Consider the following 8,717-nt stretch of genomic DNA (forward strand, 5'->3'; position numbering starts at 1 on the left):
CACACCACACAGGGAAGCAGAGGCCTGGTCTACGTAGCAAGTTCCAGGCCAGCCTGACCTATATGGTGACAGCCTACATCAAAAAATAAAGAAAATGAAACAAAACCTACCCTTTACATATACACATCTGTGTATATATATATATATATATATATATATATATATATATATATATATATTAAGGTAACAGGGATTCAGCCCAGCACTTCAGGCATGCTTAGGTAATCACTTTACAACTAAGGTATCCCACCACACCTTTGTGTATGTGTGTGTGTATACATGTGCTCATGTGTGTGGAGGCCAGAAGTCAGTCAGCATCAGGTATCTTATTCTCTCTCTACTTTATTTTTTTGTTTTGTTTTGTTTTTTTGTTTTTTCCAGAGCTGAGGACCAAACCCAGGGCCTTGCACTTGCTAGGCAAGTGCTCTACCACTGAGCTAAATCCCCAACCCCACTCTACTATATTTTTAAAGACAAGTCTCTCAGGAAAGTTCACTGAAGGAGCTTGCCAGTTTGGCTTTTTAGCTGGCCTGCAAGCTGAGGGATCCTATTATTTCCTCCTCCCCAGCACTGGGGTGAAAGGCTTAAGCCACCACACTGGCTTTTTTACTTGGGTTCTGGGAACTAAACCCATGCCATCGAGCCTGTGGGAGAAACCCAAGAAGGAGGACTGTTGCAACTTGGAGGCCATCCTCGTCTAGAGAGTAGACGCTCCTTTTAGAAAACAGAAAAGAGCTGTGGGGGACGGTCCTGTTGATAAAGGCTTGTCTTGCTAGCATGAAGACATGAGTTGAATCTTATGCAAGTAAATTGTGAAGCAACAACTCTCAAAAGGAAGGAAACCGGGGCCAGACACAGTGGTTGAGAGGACACTCGCCCACTCGAGCATGTGGCTCTGAAAGGCCTTGCCCTCCTCCCCAGTTCCCTCTGCCTTACTACAAACTGTTAGATTACATCCCAGAAGCTAGCCCCCCAGGGTCCATTCCATTAGTTGGCCAACCCCTCCCCCTGAGACTGACTACCAAAGTCCAGCTTCAAAGTATTGAAATCCAACAATCAAAAGACCCCTTTAGCTCAACTAATTAACATGCCGAATTAAAATTAAACACCATATCCTTGTAAGGAGGCCCAAAACAGCTGGACCACACAACTGCCATGACAGGCTTAGAAGCCCAGACACAGCATCTGGCAGGCAACATCTGGACCCAGGAAAAGCCATAAGTTGACCACCCCCTGGGGAGAGCCCATATCTAACAGGAAATACCTGACATTCCAAACATTCCCTATACTTCTAGACAAAATGTCTGTTGCATGAATCCTAAATGGTCTTTTAATTAAAAACAAAAACAAAAACCTGGAGCCAAATATTGAGGTAAATATTAAAAAATCAGAGAGACAAAGGAACAAGCCACTGGAGAAAATTCTCACCACTACCGAATCCTCAGGCCGGATGGAAGGCAAGATCCTATCTCCACGAATCCTCTGACTGAAAGCCTCTGAGTCCTCAGCGGAAAGAGCTTCTAGTTCCTGTCTCCTCACCCCTTATATATATGCCTTTCTCCGCCCAGCCATTTCATTTCCTTTGTAAGGAACACATGTAAGGCCTAGGGTGAACAACCCTGGTCAAGAGTGATAAGCAATAGAATGACAAAAGTAAACCACAAATGGGGCTGGAGAGATGGCTCAGAGGTTAAGTGCACTGGCTGCTCTTCCAGAGGTCCTGAGTTCAATTCCCAGCAACCACATGGTGGCTCACAACCATCTGTAATGAGATCTGACGCGCTCTCTCTTCTGGCCTGCAGGCAGACACGCTGACAGCACATTGTATACATATTAAATAAATAAATACTTAAAAAAAAAAAAAAGTAAACCACAAATGGAGGAGTGATAAGCTATAAGCTATGTGTAGAAGTAGGGATAAGACTAGAAACCCAGCCAGGAAAGAATAGAAAAGAGCGAGACGACTCTCCTCTGCCAGAGACGTGAGGTCCTGTCCCCAGTGCAGACGTGGCTGACCTGAGGGAGGCTGACCCAAGATCCAGAGGAACAGACGTGGTGAGTCCGGACCTGTACACCTGGAGAGGTACTCCTGCTTCCATTTGGAAGACAGGATGAACAGTGCTTGTAATCTTACTGTGTGAATAAATGAGTGTTAAACCAAGTCTGAATCAAGAGTGATTATTCCTCCCCCATAACTGGGATATGTGCTCGCTACACCTTAAAGGCGTGTGTGCTTCCCAAATAATGGTAGCAAAGGCTTGAGATCTCAAGTGCTGGGTTTAAAGGCCTGTGACTCCCAAGTACTGGGATTAAAAGGTATGTGTCAACACTGCCTGGCTCTGTTTCTCTCCCAGACTGAATAATCTCATGTAGTCCAGGGTGGCTTTGAACTCACAGAGATCTAGACAGAGTGCTAGGATTAAAGGTGTGTGCCACCATGGCCTGACCTCTATGTTTAATCTAGTGACTTGTTCTGTCCACTCATCTTCTGGCAAATTTTATTAGGTACAACAAAATATCACCACAAATGTCAGCTAAAATCAGGGTCCTGAACCCTAGAAATCCCCGCACCCCAACCTCTGCTATGATAAAAACCCCACCTTGTCTGGGCTGGGGCTCTCTGCTCACACCTTTGCATGGGACAGAGAGACCAAGCTTGGAGCTTGAAATAAAGGCTCTTTGCTTTTACATATGTGATTCAGTCTCCATGGTGGTCTTTTGGTGGTCTTCGAAATCTGGCATAACAATCTTAACATGGGGTTTCCCCATGTACCTTTATAAACCACCATTTTCCTATAAGACACGTCTGTCTCCCCTATTCAGAGGCAGTCTTTTTTTCCTCTGGGACAAATACCCCTGCCCCCTTTCCCTGGTTCCCTTTCCTTTCTCCCTCGTCCTCTATCTCATGTCTTTGTCCCTTATCCCTGACCTCTGTCCCTCTGGGGCAAATAAATCTCCTTTGATCTGAGAACTCCAGATTTGCCGGCAGTGGTGGCACATGCCTTTAATCCCAGCACTCGGGAGGCAGACCCAGGTGGATCTCTGTGAGTTTGAGGCCAGCGAGATCTAAGACAGGCATCAAAACTACACAGAGAAATCCTGTCTCAAAAAACCAAAAAAAGGGCTGGAGAGATGGCACAGGGGTTAAGAGAACTGACTCTTCGTCCAGAGGACCTGAGTTTAATTCCCAGCACCCACATGGCAGTTCACACCTGTCCGTAACTCCAGTTTCAGGGGACCCTGACATGCATGGCAAAAACACATAAAAATAAAATAAAATATATTTTAAAAATGAATAGATAAATGAATAGTAAAGCAGGGCCAGTGAGATGATTGAGCAGATAAAAAACACCAGCTGTAAGGCCTTGACCTGCATTCAATCCCAAAATCCCAGGTAAAAGCAGAACTGACTCTGTAAAGCTGTTCTCTAATCTCCACAAGTGAGCCATACGTAAACACACACATGCTTGTGCACTGATGCTCGCGCTTGCCCACAATTGTGTGCGCGCACGCGCGCGCGCACACACACACACACACACACACACACACACACACACAATTCTGTGCGCACACACAGATTTAAATAAATTAAAAAAATTTTTGTTTTGGTTTTTGAAACAGAGACTCACTGTGTATGTAGCCCTGGCTAGCCTGGAATTCTATTTGTAAACCAGGCTGGGTTTTGAATCCACTGAGATCTGCCTACTGTAGTGCCTAGGTTGCAAGACCCCCAAGCAAGACCACCACAGAGCCATTATCCGATGCAAGCACACAGAGGTTTTTATTAACAAAACAAGCAAGCTTGGTCCGGTGTCCAGCATCCCACACAGCGGGTGGAGGAGAACGGCCCCAAGCACTCACTTTAAGGGGTTTATATAGGAAAAGGTTACATGCAGCTTGGGATTGGACAAGGAGGTTAGGGGGTTAGGGGTGAGGTAAGCATAAGGTTACTAATTGCTAACAGGATTCAGGGTATCTTAGAGGCATACATTTTTACTCCCTACGTCCTGCTTTTGTTGACACATTCAGATTTACTGTTACATTCCTGCTCTCCTCTGAGGTCAACTTCTGGTCAGTTGAGTCCATTACTCCCCACATCTTATTTTGCCAAGTCCAAGATACAGAGATTTATTGTCGCAGCCTTAAGTTCAACTTCTGATCACTTCTGAAACTGCTGGTCAGCAAATACCTTTGGAGGAGGGGAGGGGGAAGCATCTCTCAAGATGGCTACTGATTTTTCCCTTTTACTACCTCTGCGACTCAAGAGCTGATACCACAGCCTAGCTCTTTATGTTGCTGTTGTTTTGAGACTAGGCGTCATTACGCAATTCTGGCTGGCTGTGTAGACCAGGTTGGCATTGAAATGAGATTGCCAGCCTCTGCTTCTATGTACTGAGATAATAGATATACACCTTCATGCCCCATTTAAAATCATTCAAAATAAAAAGACATTTTTTTCTCCCCTTTGGTTTTTTGAGACTTTTTTCTTTCTTTTCTTTTTTTTTTTTTTTTTTTTTTGTCTGCTTACAGAACTGGGCACTGAACTCAGAGCTCAAAATACTCTAAAACTGAGGTATATCCTTAACCTTATAAAGGTTTAATTTGTTTGCTTGCTTTGAGACAAGTCTCTTTATTAGGCAACATTCTCTTAAAAGAACAGAACTAATAGAATGAACATGTATATATTAAAAGGGACTTATCAGAGTGACTTACAGACTGTGGTCCAGTTAGTCCAATAATGGCTGTTTCCCTGAAATACCAAGATTGTCCTTTTTTTTTTTTTTTTTTTTGGTTTTTCGAGACAGGGTTTCTCTGTGTAGCTTTGCGCCTTTTCTGGAACTCACTTGGTAGCCCAGGCTGGCCTCGAACTCACAGAGATCTGCTTGGCTCTGCCTCCCGAGTGCTGGGATTAAAGGCGTGCGCCGCCGCCGCCGCCGCCGCCGCCGCCGCCGCCGCCGCCGCCGCCGCCACCACCCGTCGAGACTGAATGTCTTAATGTGAGAGCCAAAGTTACATTTTAAGTTTTTAAGCTTTTTTTTTTCATTTTTTTTTATTATTTTTATTTTACAACACCATTCAGTTCACCATAATAGCCACAGATTCCCCTGTTCTCCCCCTCTCACCCACCCCTCCCCCACATTTTAAGTTTTAATTACTATGCCTAAGAGATTCATGAAACAAAAATGCCTCTGAACTGCAAGTCCCTTGCTCAAGGACACACAGTTCCTGAAATGCTGGAGGCTGTTGTTTATGGGAGATAGTAAGTTTGTTTGACCCATTTGCTTGATCTCATATGGGCCAGAGGTTCACAGGGTGGAGGTATGTCAGGATGTATGCTTGTCCATGATTGGACCTGATGGGAAATACAATGAATTATGGGTTTTCCTTCTTAAGTGGATACAAACTGTAATTCTGGGCCATTTCCCAGGAACTTGGGTATGGACCTGACCAGAGCCCATCCACCTGTCCAGTATTTAATTAAAGCTTGATTCAAATTTGCCTTTAAACTGTGGTAGTGGTCTTTTTCTAAATGGGTGGGATTAACTTTGGCAGTTTCTTTTTTTTTTTTAATATTTTTTTATTTATTCTATTTGCAGTGTTCTGCCTGGATTGCCTGCACACCAGAAGAGGGCACCAGATCTCATTACAGATGGTTGTGAGCCACCATATGGTTGCTGGGAATTGAACTCAGGACCTCTAGAAGAGCAGCCAGTGCCCTTAACCACTGAGCCACCTCTCCAGCCCCAACATTGGCATTTTCAATCCTGTGCACTTGGGAGGCAGAGCTAGGTGGATCTCTGTGTGTTCAAGGATACAGCCAGCATGGAGACACACGCCTTTAATCTCAATACCAACCATAGAAGACCTGGAGGTCTGTACAGACGGGCAGTGACGAGGTCATGTGGTTGGGTTTACAACCAATGAGAAGGCAGAACAGAAAGTCAATCAAAAGGACAAACACACAGGAATTAGGTCTTTTGCGTAGAGGTAGGACAGCAGAGGCAGTGAAGGGTAAGGTTTTTAGCTCTTAGCTATCGCTCTGACCTCTTGAGCTATTTATTAACTCTGCATTTGGCTCTGTGTTTCTTATTTAATAAGAGCCTTCATCTACACTCTCTTTCAAGCCTAAGTGCATTTTTATATACACTGTAAAGTTTTGCATTTTATTTCATCTGAATCTGTCTTATTGTGAATCTATAATCCTTCTCTGACCAGGAGAGATTTTAAACTGCTAAGCTGCATGGCTAGGACCAACATGTGGCAGCCTTGGCTGCTGACTCTGCCCACCTTAGCTTCCCAACATGGCAGAGGTACCCAGGAGAGGCATGCCCTTACCCTGCCAATTCTGGGGTCCATGCTGCCTTCAAATAGTGTGCAGCTAGCCCATAAACCCTTTTTTTCTGTATGAGTAAAGGCCAAATCCACCATGTAGTATGCTTTGCAGCTTGCAGACACCTCTGTGAAGAGGGAATCTGCCATGCTGTAACAGGTCAAGCCTACATGCCATGAACCTGCCATGGCCAGGGGACACGTCATTGTACGTTGGCCTGCCATGGGCCATATGAACTAGGGAGGTGCTCTTAGCTATAGTTAAAATCTCTTTTTAAGCTCTGTCAGGTTTTAGGTGGAAACTCTTGCCCTACATTGGGCACCATTTGTAGCTGGAAGGTTTCTCCAGTCCCACCTGACCCTGCGGACCCACAGCTACTTATAAATAATCATTTAGAGGGTTAACATTTTTATTTTATTTATAAACTGTATGGTCTATGGCAGGCCTCTTGTTAGCTAGCTCTTATATCTTAAATTAACCCGTTTCTATTAATCTATGTTTTGCCACGTGTTCCATGGCTTCCTGGCCTGCTGACGTGTTGTTCCTTGGGCAGCAGGCTGGCATCTCCCTCCAGACGCAGGCTTTTTCTTTCCTGTCTCACTCCTTGAATTTCCCACCTGGCTATAACCTGGCTTGCCAGAGCAGCTTATTAATTTATGTATTTATCTTTTTATTTATTTATTTATTTTGGTTATTCAAGACAGGGTTTCTCCATATAGTTTTGGTGCCTGTCCTAGATCTCGCTCTGTAGACCAGGCTGGCCTCGAAGTTACAGAAATCTCACTGGTTCTGCCTTGGAGTGCTGGGATTAAAAGGGGTGCACCACCGCTGCCCAGCTGGAGGATCATTCTTAATTATAAATGTCCAGCTTTAGGTTGGCTGGTTTCTTGCCAGTTTTCCTTAATTTAAATTATCCCGTCTACCTTTTGCCTCTGGGCTTTTCTTGTTCTCTTACTCTTAGTCCTTGTCTGGCTTCTATTTATCCTCTCTGCCTGCCAGTCCTGGCTACCTCTCTCTTCTGCCTCGCTATTGGCCATTCAGCTCTTTATTAGACCATCAGTTGTTTTTGACAGGCAAAGTAACACAGCTTCACAGAGTTAAACAAGTGCAACATAAACAAAACTAACACACCTTAAAATAATATTCTACAATATTTGCCCATTTTTGTCTAAATAAAATAAAGGTTTTAACTTTAACATGGTAAAATTACATACAACAAAAATAATAAACATGTAAGAATTACATTTGCAATATTCTGTCCATTTTGTAGTTAGTATACAAAGAAAATAATGCATTGTCTATTCTATCTTAGTGAATCCAAAGTTTTACACTTAACTTACTATCATAACTAAGAAAAAGTGCAACTATAACTATCTAGTCTTCAACGCCATGGAGACCCAGAAGGATGTGATATTATCTATAACAGAGGCATTTGGCTGCCTGGACAATCACCCGAAGTTCTTTTTGCAACCAACATCTTCAGCCTACGGGCCTAGAGTATCAGGCAAATTTCTCAGTGAGGCAGAAAATTTAAAGGACTGTCCTGCCTTGTATTGGCAAATTCATCATTCGATTTTCGCTGTGTCCTGCAGAATATCTGACAGACTCTTCTGTGAAGCAGGAATTTTGAAGGACTATCCTGCCTTGTTTTGGCAAAGTTCAATAATCTTTTTCCATTGTCTCCTGCATGTCCAATCTGCATAACACATTGTCAGCAGGCAAAGGCAAGAAATTTCTTTGCCCAATGGCTAACCTTGCCAAAATGAAAGCAAACTCCATGAGCAATTTCTTCAGGAGCAGAGGTATCTCATTGCATTAAAAACTTTAAGTTAATAAAACTTTTTTTTTTTTTTTTTTTGGTTTTTCGAGACAGGGTTTCTCTGTGTAGCTTTTTGCGCCTTTCCTGGATCTTGCTCTGTAGCCCAGGCTGGCCTCGAACTCACAGAGATCTGCCTGGCTCTGCCTCCCAAGTGCTGGGATTAAAGGCGTGTGCCACCACAGCCCGGCCAAATTTATTTATTTATTATGATACAGTGCTCTGCCTGCATGAGTCCCTGCAGGCCAGAAGAGGAAGACAGATCTCATTATAGATGGTTGTGAGCCACCATGTGGATGCTGGGAACTGAACCCAGGTCCTCTGGAAGAGCAGTCAGTGCTCTTAACCACTGAGCCATCTCTCCAGCCCGTTAATAAAACATTTTAAACGCCATATTCTGTAGGTCTTTGAATGGTTTGAAGACCAGCTATGTAAAATATATCTCTATATGATCTGGAAAGCATAGCTAACATATCTATAATTTTGATTGTTATAAATGACTAACCACTGGCCTATGTTTCTTGATTGTACTATATAATTTATAATAATAACTTTCAAAAACTAGAACTT

General features: G+C 43.5%; 1 protein-coding gene across 1 annotated transcript in view; it reads right to left on the reverse strand.

Moving 5' to 3' along the window:
- Positions 1–1,529, reverse strand: part of Cpne1 (copine 1) — a 45,433-nt gene extending 43,904 nt beyond the window's left edge. The window contains exon 1 of the mRNA XM_076571002.1: positions 1,429–1,529. The gene's annotated coding sequence lies outside the window, so the exon portion shown is untranslated. The remainder of the gene's footprint in view (positions 1–1,428) is intronic.
- Positions 1,530–8,717: the final 7,188 nt, after the last annotated feature.

Source organism: Peromyscus maniculatus, chromosome 4, assembly GCF_049852395.1.
Source record: "Peromyscus maniculatus bairdii isolate BWxNUB_F1_BW_parent chromosome 4, HU_Pman_BW_mat_3.1, whole genome shotgun sequence".
Classification (NCBI taxonomy): Eukaryota; Metazoa; Chordata; class Mammalia; order Rodentia; family Cricetidae; genus Peromyscus; species Peromyscus maniculatus.